Raw genomic sequence first — 12774 nt, 5'->3', positions numbered from 1 at the left:
GGTTTAGAACACAGTTGTATGGATGATTAGAACACAGTGGGATGGAGGTTTAGAACACAGTGGGGTGGAGGTTTAGAACACAGTGGGATGGAGGTTTAGAACACAGTGAGATGGTGGTTTAGAACACAGTGGGATGGAGGTTTAGAGCTCTGTGGGATGGAGGTTTAGAACACAGTGGGATGGAGGTTTAGAACACAGTGGGATGGAGGTTTAGAACACAGTGGGATGGAGGTTTAGAGCACAGTGGGATGGAGGTTTAGAACACAGTGGGATGGATGTTTAGAACACAGTGGGATGGAGGTTTAGAACACAGTGGGATGGAGGTTTAGAACACAGTGGGGTGGAGGTTTAGAACACAGAGGGATGGAGGTTTAGAGTGCAGTGGGATGGAGGTTTAAAACACAGTGAGATGGAGGTTTAGAACAGAGAGGGATGGAGGTTTGGAGCCCAGTAGGATGGAGGTTTGGAACACAGTAGGATGGGGTTTTGGAACACAGTGTGATGGAGGTTTAAATCAAGAGAGATGGAGGTTTAGAGCACAGTAGGATGGACGTGTGGAACACAGTGGGATGGAGGTTTAGAGCACAGTGGGTTGGAGGGTTGGAACACAGTGGGATGGAGTTTTAGAACATAGTGGGATGGAGGTTTAAATCAAGAGAGATGGTTGTTTAGAACACAGTAGGATGGAGGTGTGGAACACAGTGGGATGGAGGTTTGGAACACAGTGGTATGGAGGTTTAGAACACAGTGGGATGGATGTTTAGAACATAGTGGGATGGAGGTGTAGAGCACAGTGGGATGGAGGTTTAGAACACAGTGGGATGGAGGTTTAGAGCACAGTGGGATGGAGGTTTAGAACAGAGTGGGATAGAGGTTTAGAACACAGTGCCATGGAGATTTAGGACACAGTGGTATGGAGGTTAGAGCACAGTGGGATGGAGGTTTGGAACACAGTGGGATGGAGGTTTAGAGCACAGTGGGATTGAGGTTCAGAGCACAGTGGGATGGAGGTTTGGAACACAGTGGGATGGAGGTGTGGAACACAATGGGATGGAGGTTTAGAGCACAGTGGGATGGAGATTTAGAACACAGTGGGATGTAGGTTTAGAACACAGTGGGATGGAGGTTTAGAAAACCGTGGGATGGAGGTTTAGAACACAGTGGGATGGATGTTTACAAAACCGTGGGATGGAGGTTTAGAACACAGTGGGATGGATGTTTAGAACACAGTGGGATGGAGGTGTAGAGCACAGTGGGATGGACGTTTAGAACACAGTGGGATGGAGGTTTAGAACACAGTGGGATGGAGGTTTAGAACACAGTGGGATGGATGTTTAGAGCACAGTGGGATAGAGGTTTGGAACACAGTGGGATGGAGGTTTAGAAAAAAGTGGGATGGAGGTTTAGAACACAGAGGGATGGAGGTTTAGAGCACAGTGGGATAGAGGTTTAGAACACAGTGGGGTGGAGGTTTAGAACACAGTGGGATGGAGGTTTTGAACACAGTGGGATGGAGGTTTAGAACACAGTGGGATGGAGGGTTGGAACACAGTGGGATGGAGGTTTAGAAAAAAGTGGGATGGAGGTTTAGAACACAGTGGGATGGATGTTTAGAACACAGAGGGATGGAGGTTTAGAGCACAGTGGGATAGAGGTTTGGAACACAGTGGGATGGATGTTTAGAACACAGTGTGATAGAGGTTTTGAACACAGTGGGGTGGAGGTTTAGAACACAGTGGGATGGAGGTTTGGAACACAGTGGGATGGAGGTTTAGAAAAAAGTGGGATGGAAGTTTAGAAAAAAGTGGGATGGAGGTTTAGAACACACTGGGTTGGAGGTTTAGAACACAGTGGGATGGAGGTTTAGAACACAGTGGGATGGAGGTTTGGAACACAGTGGGATGTTGGTTTAGAGCACAGTGGGATTGAGGTTTAGAGCACAGTGGGATGGAGGTTTAGAGCACAGTGGGATGGAGGTTTAGTACACAGTGGGATGGAGGTTTAGAACACAGTGGGATGGAGGTATAGAACTCAGTGGGATGGAGGTTTAGAACACAGTGGGATGGAGGTTTAGAACTCAGTGGGATGGAGGTTTAGAACTCAGTGGGATGGAGGTTTAGAACACAGTGGGATTGAGGTTTAGAACACAGTGGGATGGAGGTTTTGAACACTGTGGGATGGAGGTTTAGAACACAGTGGGATGGAGGTTTAGAACACAGTGGGATGGAGGTTTAGAACACAGAGGGATGGAGGTTTGGAGTGCAGTGGAATTAAGGTTTAGAACACAGTGGGATGGAGGTTTGGAACACAGTGGGGTGGAGGTTTAGAGCACAGTGGGATGGAGGTTTGGAACACAGTTGGATGGATGTTTGGAAAACAGTAGGATGGAGGTTTAGAGCACAGTGGGATCGAGGTTTGGAACACAGTGGGATGTAGGTTTGGAGCATAGTAGGATGGAGGTTTGGAACACAGTAGAATGGGGTTTTGGAACACAGTGCGATGGTGGTTTAAATCAAGAGAGATGGAGGTTTAGAGCACAGTAGGATGGACGTGAGGAACACAGTGGGATGGAGGTTTAGAACACAGTGGTATGGAGGTTTAGAGCACAGTGGGTTGGAGGGTTGGAACACAGTGGGACGGAGGTTTAGAACGTAGTGGGATGGAGGTTTAGAACACAGTGGGATGGAGGTTTAGAACACAGTGGGATGGAGGTTTAGGACACAGTGGGATGGAGGTTTAGAACACAGTTGGTGGAGGTTTAGAACACAGTTGGATGGAGGTTTAGAACACCATGGGATGGAAGTTTGGAACACAGTGGGATGGAGGTTTAGAGCACAGTGGGATGGAGGTTTAGAGCACAGTTGGATGGAGATTTAGAACACAATGGGATGGAGGTTTAGAACACAGTTGGATGGATGTTTCGAACACAGTGGGATGGAGGTTTACAACACAGTGGGATGGAGGTTTGGAACACAGTGGGATGGAGGTTTGGAACACAGAGTGATGGAGGTTTAGAACACAGTGGGGTGGAGTTTTAGAGCACAGTAGGATGGAGGTTTTGAACACAGTGGGATGGAGGTTTAGAACACAGTGGGATGGAGGTTTGGAACACAGTGGGATGGAGGTTTGGAACACAGAGTGATGGAGGTTTAGAACACAGTGGGGTGGAGTTTTAGAGCACAGTAGGATGGAGGTTTTGAACACAGTGGGATGGAGGTTTAGAACACAGTTGGATGGATGTTTAGAACACAGTGGGATGGAGGTTTATAACACAGTGGGATGGAGGTTTAGAACACAGTGGGGTGGAGGTTTAGAGCACAGTAGGATGGAGGTTTTGAAAACAGTGGGATGGAGATTTGGAGTACAATGGGATTGAGGTTTAGAACACAGTGGGATTGAGGTTTGGAACACAGTGGGATGGAGGTTTGGAGCACAGTGGGATTGAGGTTTATAGCACAGTGGGATGGAGGTTTAGAACACAGTGGGTTGGAGGTTTAGAGCACAGTGGGATGGAGGTTTGGAACACAGTTGGATGGAGGTTTGGAACACAGTGGAATGGAGGTTTAGAACACAGTGGGTTGGAGGTTTAGAACACAGTGGGATGGAGGTTTAGAACACAGTGGGATGGAGGTTTAGAGCGCAGTGGGATTGAGGTTTAGAGCACAGAGGGATGGAGGTTTAGAACACAGTGGGATGGAGGTTTAGAACACAGTGGGATGGTGGTTAGAACACAGTGGGATGGAGGTTTAGAACACAGTGGGATGGAGGTTTAGAACACAGTGGGATGGAGGTTTAGAACACAGTGGGATGGAGGTTTGGAACACCGTGGGATGGAGGTTTAGAGCACAGTGGGATTGAGGTTTAGAGCACAGTGGGATGGATGTTTAGAGCACAGTGGGATGGAGGTTTAGGACACAGTGGGATGGAGGTTTAGAACACAGTGGGATGGAGGTTTAGAACACAGTGGGATGGAGGTTTAGAACACAGTGGGATGGAAGTTTAGAACACAGTGGGATGGAGGTTTAGAACACAGTGGGATGGAGGTTTAGAACACAGTGAGATGAAGGTTTAGAACACAGTGGGATGGAGGTTTAGAACACAGTGGGATGGAGGTTTAGAACACAGTGGGATGGAGGTTTAGAACACAGTGGGATGGAGGTTTAGAACACAGTGGGATGGAGGTTTAGAACACAGTGGGATGGAGGTTTAGAACACAGTGGGATGGAGGTTTAGAACACAGTGGGATGGAGGTTTAGGACACAGTGGGATGGAGGTTTAGAACACAGTGGGATGGAGGTTTAGAGCACAGTGGGATGGAGGTTTAGAGCACAGTGGGATGGAGGTTTAGAACACAGTGGGATGGAGATTTAGAACACAGTGGGATGGAGGTTTAGGACACAGTGGGATGGAGGTTTAGGACACAGTGGGATGGAGGTTTAGGACACAGTGGGATGGAGGTTTAGGACACAGTGGGATGGAGGTTTAGAACACAGTGGGATGGAGGTTTAGGACACAGTGGGATGGAGGTTTAGAACACAGTGGGGTGGAGGTTTAGAACACAGTGGGATGGAGGTTTAGAACACAGTGGGATGGAGGTTTAGAACACAGTGAGATGAAGGTTTAGAACACAGTGGGATGGAGGTTTAGAACACAGTGGGATGGAGGTTTAGAACACAGTGGGATGGAGGTTTAGAACACAGTGGGATGGAGGTTTAGAGCACAGTGGGATGGAGGTTTAGAACACAGTGAGATGAAGGTTTAGAACACAGTGGGATGGAGGTTTAGAACACAGTGGGATGGAGGTTTAGAACACAGTGGGATGGAGGTTTAGAACACAGTGGGATGGAGGTTTAGAACACAGTGGGATGGAGGTTTAGGACACAGTGGGATGGAGGTTTAGAACACAGTGGGATGGAGGATTAGAACACAGTGGGATGGAGGTTTAGAACACAGTGGGATGGAGGTTTAGAGCACAGTGGGATGGAGGTTTAGGACACAGTGGGATGGATGTTTAGAACACAGTGGGATGGAGGTTTAGAACACAGTGGGATGGAGGTTTAGAGCACAGTGGGATGGATGTTTAGAGCACAGTGGGATGGAGGTTTAGGACACAGTGGGATGGAGATTTAGGACACAGTGGGATGGATGTTTAGAACACAGTGGGATGGAGGTTTAGAACACAGTGGGATGGAGGTTTAGAGCACAGTGGGATGGAGGTTTAGAACACAGTGGGATGGAGGTTTAGGACACAGTGGGATGAATGTTTAGAACACAGTGGGATGGAGGTTTAGATCACAGTGGGATGGAGGTTTAGAACACAGTGGGATGGAGGTTTAGAACACAGTGGTATGGAGGTTTAGAGCACAGTGGGTTGGAGGGTTGGAACACAGTGGGACGGAGGTTTAGAACGTAGTGGGATGGAGGTTTAGAACACAGTGGGATGGAGGTTTAGAACACAGTGGGATGGAGGTTTAGGACACAGTGGGATGGAGGTTTAGAACACAGTTGGTGGAGGTTTAGAACACAGTTGGATGGAGGTTTAGAACACCATGGGATGGAAGTTTGGAACACAGTGGGATGGAGGTTTAGAGCACAGTGGGATGGAGGTTTAGAGCACAGTTGGATGGAGATGTAGAACACAATGGGATGGAGGTTTAGAACACAGTTGGATGGATGTTTCGAACACAGTGGGATGGAGGTTTAGAACACAGTGGGATGGAGGTTTAGAACACAGTGGGATGGAGGTTTAGGACACAGTGGGATGGAGGTTTAGAACACAGTGGGATGGAGGTTTAGGACACAGTGGGATGGAGGTTTAGAACACAGTTGGTGGAGGTTTAGAACACAGTTGGATGGAGGTTTAGAACACCATGGGATGGAAGTTTGGAACACAGTGGGATGGAGGTTTAGAGCACAGTGGGATGGAGGTTTAGAGCACAGTTGGATGGAGATTTAGAACACAATGGGATGGAGGTTTAGAACACAGTTGGATGGATGTTTCGAACACAGTGGGATGGAGGTTTACAACACAGTGGGATGGAGGTTTGGAACACAGTGGGATGGAGGTTTTGAACACAGTGGGATGGAGGTTTAGAACACAGTTGGATGGATGTTTAGAACTCAGTGGGATGGAGGTTTATAACACAGTGGGATGGAGGTTTAGAACACAGTGGGGTGGAGGTTTAGAGCACAGTAGGATGGAGGTTTTGAACACAGTGGGATGGAGATTTGGAGTACAATGGGATTGAGGTTTAGAACACAGTGGGATTGAGGTTTGGAACACAGTGGGATGGAGGTTTGGAGCACAGTGGGATTGAGGTTTATAGCACAGTGGGATGGAGGTTTAGAACACAGTGGGTTGGAGGTTTAGAGCACAGTGGGATGGAGGTTTGGAACACAGTTGGATGGAGGTTTGGAACACAGTCGAATGGAGGTTTAGAACACAGTGGGTTGGAGGTTTAGAACACAGTGGGATGGAGGTTTAGAACACAGTGGGATGGAGGTTTAGAACACAGTGGGATGGAGGTTTGGAACACAGTGGGATGGAGGTTTAGAGCACAGTGGGATTGAGGTTTAGAGCACAGAGGGATGGAGGTTTAGAACACAGTGGGATGGAGGTTTAGAACACAGTGGGATGGTGGTTAGAACACAGTGGGATGGAGGTTTAGAACACAGTGGGATGGAGGTTTAGAACACAGTGGGATGGAGGTTTAGAACACAGTGGGATGGAAGTTTGGAACACAGTGGGATGGAGGTTTAGAGCACAGTGGGATGGAGGTTTAGAGCACAGTGGGATGGAGGTTTAGGACACAGTGGGATGGAGGTTTAGAACACAGTGGGATGGAGGTTTAGAACACAGTGGGATGGAGGTTTAGAACACAGTGGGATGGAAGTTTAGAACACAGTGGGATGGAGGTTTAGAACACAGTGGGATGGAGGTTTAGAACACAGTGAGATGAAGGTTTAGAACACAGTGGGATGGAGGTTTAGAACACAGTGGGATGGAGGTTTAGAACACAGTGGGATGGAGGTTTAGAACACAGTGGGATGGAAGTTTAGAACACAGTGGGATGGAGGTTTAGAACACAGTGGGATGGAGGTTTAGAACACAGTGAGATGAAGGTTTAGAACACAGTGGGATGGAGGTTTAGAACACAGTGGGATGGAGGTTTAGAACACAGTGGGATGGAGGTTTAGAACACAGTGGGATGGAGGTTTAGAACACAGTGGGATGGAAGTTTAGAACACAGTGGGATGGAGGTTTAGAACACAGTGGGATGGAGGTTTAGAACACAGTGAGATGAAGGTTTAGAACACAGTGGGATGGAGGTTTAGAACACAGTGGGATGGAGGTTTAGAACACAGTGGGATGGAAGTTTAGAACACAGTGGGATGGAGGTTTAGAACACAGTGGGATGGAGGTTTAGAACACAGTGAGATGAAGGTTTAGAACACAGTGGGATGGAGGTTTAGAACACAGTGGGATGGAGGTTTAGAACACAGTGGGATGGAAGTTTGGAACACAGTGGGATTGAGGTTTAGAGCACAGTGGGATGGATGTTTAGAGCACAGTGGGATGGAGGTTTAGGACACAGTGGGATGGAGGTTTAGAACACAGTGGGATGGAGGTTTAGAACACAGTGGGATGGAGGTTTAGAACACAGTGGGATGGAAGTTTAGAACACAGTGGGATGGAGGTTTAGAACACAGTGGGATGGAGGTTTAGAACACAGTGAGATGAAGGTTTAGAACACAGTGGGATGGAGGTTTAGAACACAGTGGGATGGAGGTTTAGAACACAGTGGGAGGGAGGTTTAGAACACAGTGGGATGGAGGTTTAGAACACAGTGGGATGGAGGTTTAGAACACAGTGGGATGGAGGTTTAGAACACAGTGGGATGGAGGTTTAGAACACAGTGGGATGGAGGTTTAGAACACAGTGGGATGGAGGTTTAGGACACAGTGGGATGGAGGTTTAGAACACAGTGGGATGGAGGTTTAGAGCACAGTGGGATGGAGGTTTAGAGCACAGTGGGATGGAGGTTTAGAACACAGTGGGATGGAGGTTTAGAACACAGTGGGATGGAGGTTTAGGACACAGTGGGATGGAGGTTTAGGACACAGTGGGATGGAGGTTTAGGACACAGTGGGATGGAGGTTTAGAACACAGTGGGATGGAGGTTTAGAACACAGTGCGATGGAGGTTTAGGACACAGTGGGATGGAGGTTTAGAACACAGTGGGGTGGAGGTTTAGAACACAGTGGGATGGAGGTTTAGAACACAGTGGGATGGAGGTTTAGAACACAGTGAGATGAAGGTTTAGAACACAGTGGGATGGAGGTTTAGAACACAGTGGGATGGAGGTTTAGAACACAGTGGGATGGAGGTTTAGAACACAGTGGGATGGAGGTTTAGAGCACAGTGGGATTGAGGTTTAGAACACAGTGAGATGAAGGTTTAGAACACAGTGGGATGGAGGTTTAGAACACAGTGAGATGAAGGTTTAGAACACAGTGGGATGGAGGTTTAGAACACAGTGGGATGGAGGTTTAGAACACAGTGGGATGGAGGTTTAGAACACAGTGGGATGGAGGTTTAGGACACAGTGGGATGGAGGTTTAGAACACAGTGGGATGGAGGTTTAGAACACAGTGGGATGGAGGTTTAGAACACAGTGGGATGGAGGTTTAGAGCACAGTGGGATGGAGGTTTAGGACACAGTGGGATGGATGTTTAGAACACAGTGGGATGGAGGTTTAGAACACAGTGGGATGGAGGTTTAGAGCACAGTGGGATGGATGTTTAGAGCACAGTGGGATGGAGGTTTAGGACACAGTGGGATGGAGGTTTAGGACACAGTGGGATGGATGTTTAGAACACAGTGGGATGGAGGTTTAGAACACAGTGGGATTGAGGTTTAGAGCACAGTGGGATGGAGGTTTAGAACACAGTGGGATGGAGGTTTAGGACACAGTGGGATGAATGTTTAGAACACAGTGGGATGGAGGTTTAGAGCACAGTGGGATGGAAGTTTAGAACACAGTGGGATGGAGGTTTAGAACACAGTGGGATGGATGTATGGAACACAGTGGGATGGAGGTTTAGAACACAGTGAGATGGAGGTTTAGAACACAGTGGGATGGAGGTTTAGAACACAGTGGGATGGAGGTTTAGAACACAGTGGGATGGATGTTTAGAACACAGTGAGATGGATGTTTAGAACACAGTGGGATGGAGGTTTAGAACACAGTAGGATGGAGGTTTAGAACACAGTGGTAAGGAGGTTTAGAACACAGTGAGATGGTGGTTTAGAACACAGTGGGATGGAGGTTTAGAACACAGTGGGATGGAGGTTTAGAACACAGTGGGATGGATGTTTAGAACACAGTGGAATGGAGGTTTAGAACACAGTGGGATGGAGGTTTAGAACACAGTGGGATGGATGTTTAGAACACAGTGGGATGGAGGTTTAGAACACAGTGGGATGGAGGTTTAGAACACAGTGGGATGGAGGTTTAGAACACAGTGGGATGGAGGTTTAGAACACAGTGGGATGGAGGTTTAGAACACAGTGAGATGGAGGTTTAGAACACAGTGGGATGGATGTTTAGAACACAGTGAGATGGATGTTTAGAACACAGTGGGATGGAGGTTTAGAACACAGTAGGATGGAGGTTTAGAACACAGTGGGATGGAGGTTTAGAACACAGTGGGATGGAGGTTTAGAACACAGTGGGATGGAGGTTTAGAACACAGTGAGATGGTGGTTTAGAACACAGTGGGATGGAGGTTTAGAACACAGTGGGATGGATGTTTAGAACACAGTGGGATGGAGGTTTAGAACACAGTGGGATGGAAGTTTAGAACACAGTGGGGTGGAGGATTAGAACACAGTGGGATGGAGGTTTAGAACACAGTGGGATGGAAGTTTAGAACACAGTGGGATGGATGTTTAGAACACAGTGGGATGGAGGTTTAGAACACAGTGGGATGGATGTTTAGAACACAGTGGGGTGGAGGTTTAGAACACAGTGGGATGGATGTTTAGAACACAGTGAGATGGTGGTTTAGAACACAGTGGGATGGAGGTTTAGAACACAGTGGGATGGAGGTTTAGAACACAGTGGGGTGGAGGTTTAGAACACAGTGGGATGGATGTTTAGAACACAGTGGGCTGGAGGTTTAGAACACAGTGGGGTGGAGGTTTAGAACACAGTGGGATGGATGTTTAGAACACAGTGAGATGGTGGTTTAGAACACAGTGGGATGGAGGTTTAGAACACAGTGGGATGGAGGTTTAGAACACAGTGGGGTGGAGGTTTAGAACACAGTGGGATGTAGGTTTAGAACACAGTGGGATGGAGGTTCAGAACACAGTGGGATGGAGGTTTAGAACACAGTGGGGTGGAGGTTTAGAACACAGTGGGATGGAGGTTTAGAACACAGTGGGGTGGAGGTTTAGAACACAGTGGGGTGGAGGTTTAGAACACAGTGGGGTGGAGGTTTAGAACACAGTGGGATGTAGATTTAGAACACAGTGGGATGGAGGTTTAGGACACAGTGGGATGGAGGTTTAGAACACAGTGGGGTGGAGGTTTAGAACACAGTGGGATGTAGGTTTAGAACACAGTGGGATGGAGGTTTAGAACACAGTGAGATGGAGGTTTAGAACACAGAGGGATGGAGGTTTAGAGTGCAGTGGGATGGAGGTTTAGAACACAGTGGGATGGAGGTTTAGAACACAGTGGGGTGGAGGTTTAGAACACAGTGGGATGTAGGTTTAGAACACAGTGGGATGGAGGTTTAGAACACAGTGGGGTGGAGGTTTAGAACACAGTGGGGTGGAGGTTTAGAACACAGTGGGGTGGAGGTTTAGAACACAGTGGGATGTAGGTTTAGAACACAGTGGGATGGAGGTTTAGAACACAGTGAGATGGAGGTTTAGAACACAGAGGGATGGAGGTTTAGAACACAGAGGGATGGAGGTTTAGAACACAGTGGGATGGAGGTTTAGAACACAGTGGGGTGGAGGTTTAGAACACAGTGGGATGTAGGTTTAGAACACAGTGGGATGGAGGTTTAGAACACAGAGGGATGGAGGTTTAGAACACAGTGGGGTGGAGGTTTAGAACACAGTGGGATGGAGGTTTAGAACACAGTGGGGTGGAGGTTTAGAACACAGTGAGATGGAGGTTTAGAACACAGTGGGATGGAGGTTTAGAGTGCAGTGGGATGGAGGTTTAAAACACAGTGAGATGGAGGTTTAGATCAGAGAGGGATGGAGGTTTGGAGCACAGTCTGATGGAGGTTTAGAGCACAGTAGGATGGACGTGTGGAACACAGTGGGATGGAGGTTTAGAACACAGTGGTATGGAGGTTTAGAGCACAGTGGGTTGGAGGTTTAGAGCACAGTGGGATCGAGGTTTGGAACAAAGTGGGATGGAGGTTTGGAGCACAGTAGGATGGAGGTTTGGAACACAGTAGGATGGGGTTTTGGAACACAGTGCGATGGAGGTTTAGAACACAGTGGGATGGAGGTTTAGAACACAGTGGTATGGAGGTTTAGAGCACAGTGGGTTGGAGGTTTAGAGCACAGTGGGATCGAGGTTTGGAACAAAGTGGGATGGAGGTTTGGAGCACAGTAGGATGGAGGTTTGGAACACAGTAGGATGGGGTTTTGGAACACAGTGGGATGTAGGTTTAGAACACAGTGGGATGGAAGTTTAGAACACAGTGGGATGGATGTTTAGAACACAGTGGGATGGAGGTTTAGAGCACAGTGGGATGGAGGTTTAGAACACAGTGGGATGGATGTTTAGAACACAGTGGGATGGAGGTTTAGAACACAGTGAGATGGTGGTTTAGAACACAGTGGGATGGAGGTTTAGAACACAGTGGGATGGAGGTTTAGAACACAGTGGGGTGGAGGTTTAGAACACAGTGGGATGGAGGTTTAGAACACAGTGGGATGGAGGTTTAGAACACAGTGAGATGGTGGTTTAGAACACAGTGGGATGGAGGTTTAGAACACAGTGAGATGGTGGTTTAGAACACAGTGGGATGGAGGTTTAGAACACAGTGGGATGGAGGTTTAGAACACAGTGGGATGGAGGTTTAGAACACAGTGAGATGGTGGTTTAGAACACAGTGGGATGGAGGTTTAGAACACAGTGGGATGGAGGTTTAGAACACAGTGGGATGGAGGTTTAGAACACAGTGGGGTGGAGGTTTAGAACACAGTGGGATGGAGGTTTAAAACACAGTGAGATGGAGGTTTAGAACAGAGAGGGATGGAGGTTTAGAGCACAGTAGGATGGAGGTTTGGAACACAGTAGGATGGGGTTTTGGAACACAGTGCGATGGAGGTTTAAATCAAGAGAGATGGAGGTTTAGAGCACAGTAGGATGGAAGTGTGGAACACAGTGGGATGGAGTTTTAGAGCACAGTGGGATGGAGGTTTAGAGCACAGTGGGTTGGAGGGTTGGAACACAGTGGGATGGAGTTTTAGAACATAGTGGGATGGAGGTTTAAATCAAGTGAGATGGTGGTTTAGAACACAGTAGGATGGAGGTGTGGAACACAGTGGGATGGAGGTTTGGAACACAGTGGTATGGAGGATAGAACACAGTGGGATGGATGTTTAGAACATAGTGGGATGGAGGTGTAGAGCACAGTGGGATGGAGGTTTAGAACACAGTGGGATGTAGGTTTAGAGCACAGTGGGATGGAGGTTTAGAACAGAGTGGGATAGAGGTTTAGAACACAGTGCCATG

This window comes from Chiloscyllium plagiosum, unplaced genomic scaffold (assembly GCF_037043375.1).
Source record: "Chiloscyllium plagiosum isolate Xiang-an unplaced genomic scaffold, Cpla_swu_hap1 HiC_scaffold_1, whole genome shotgun sequence".
Classification (NCBI taxonomy): Eukaryota; Metazoa; Chordata; class Chondrichthyes; order Orectolobiformes; family Hemiscylliidae; genus Chiloscyllium; species Chiloscyllium plagiosum.
Note: the sequence above shows the minus strand (reverse complement) of the source record.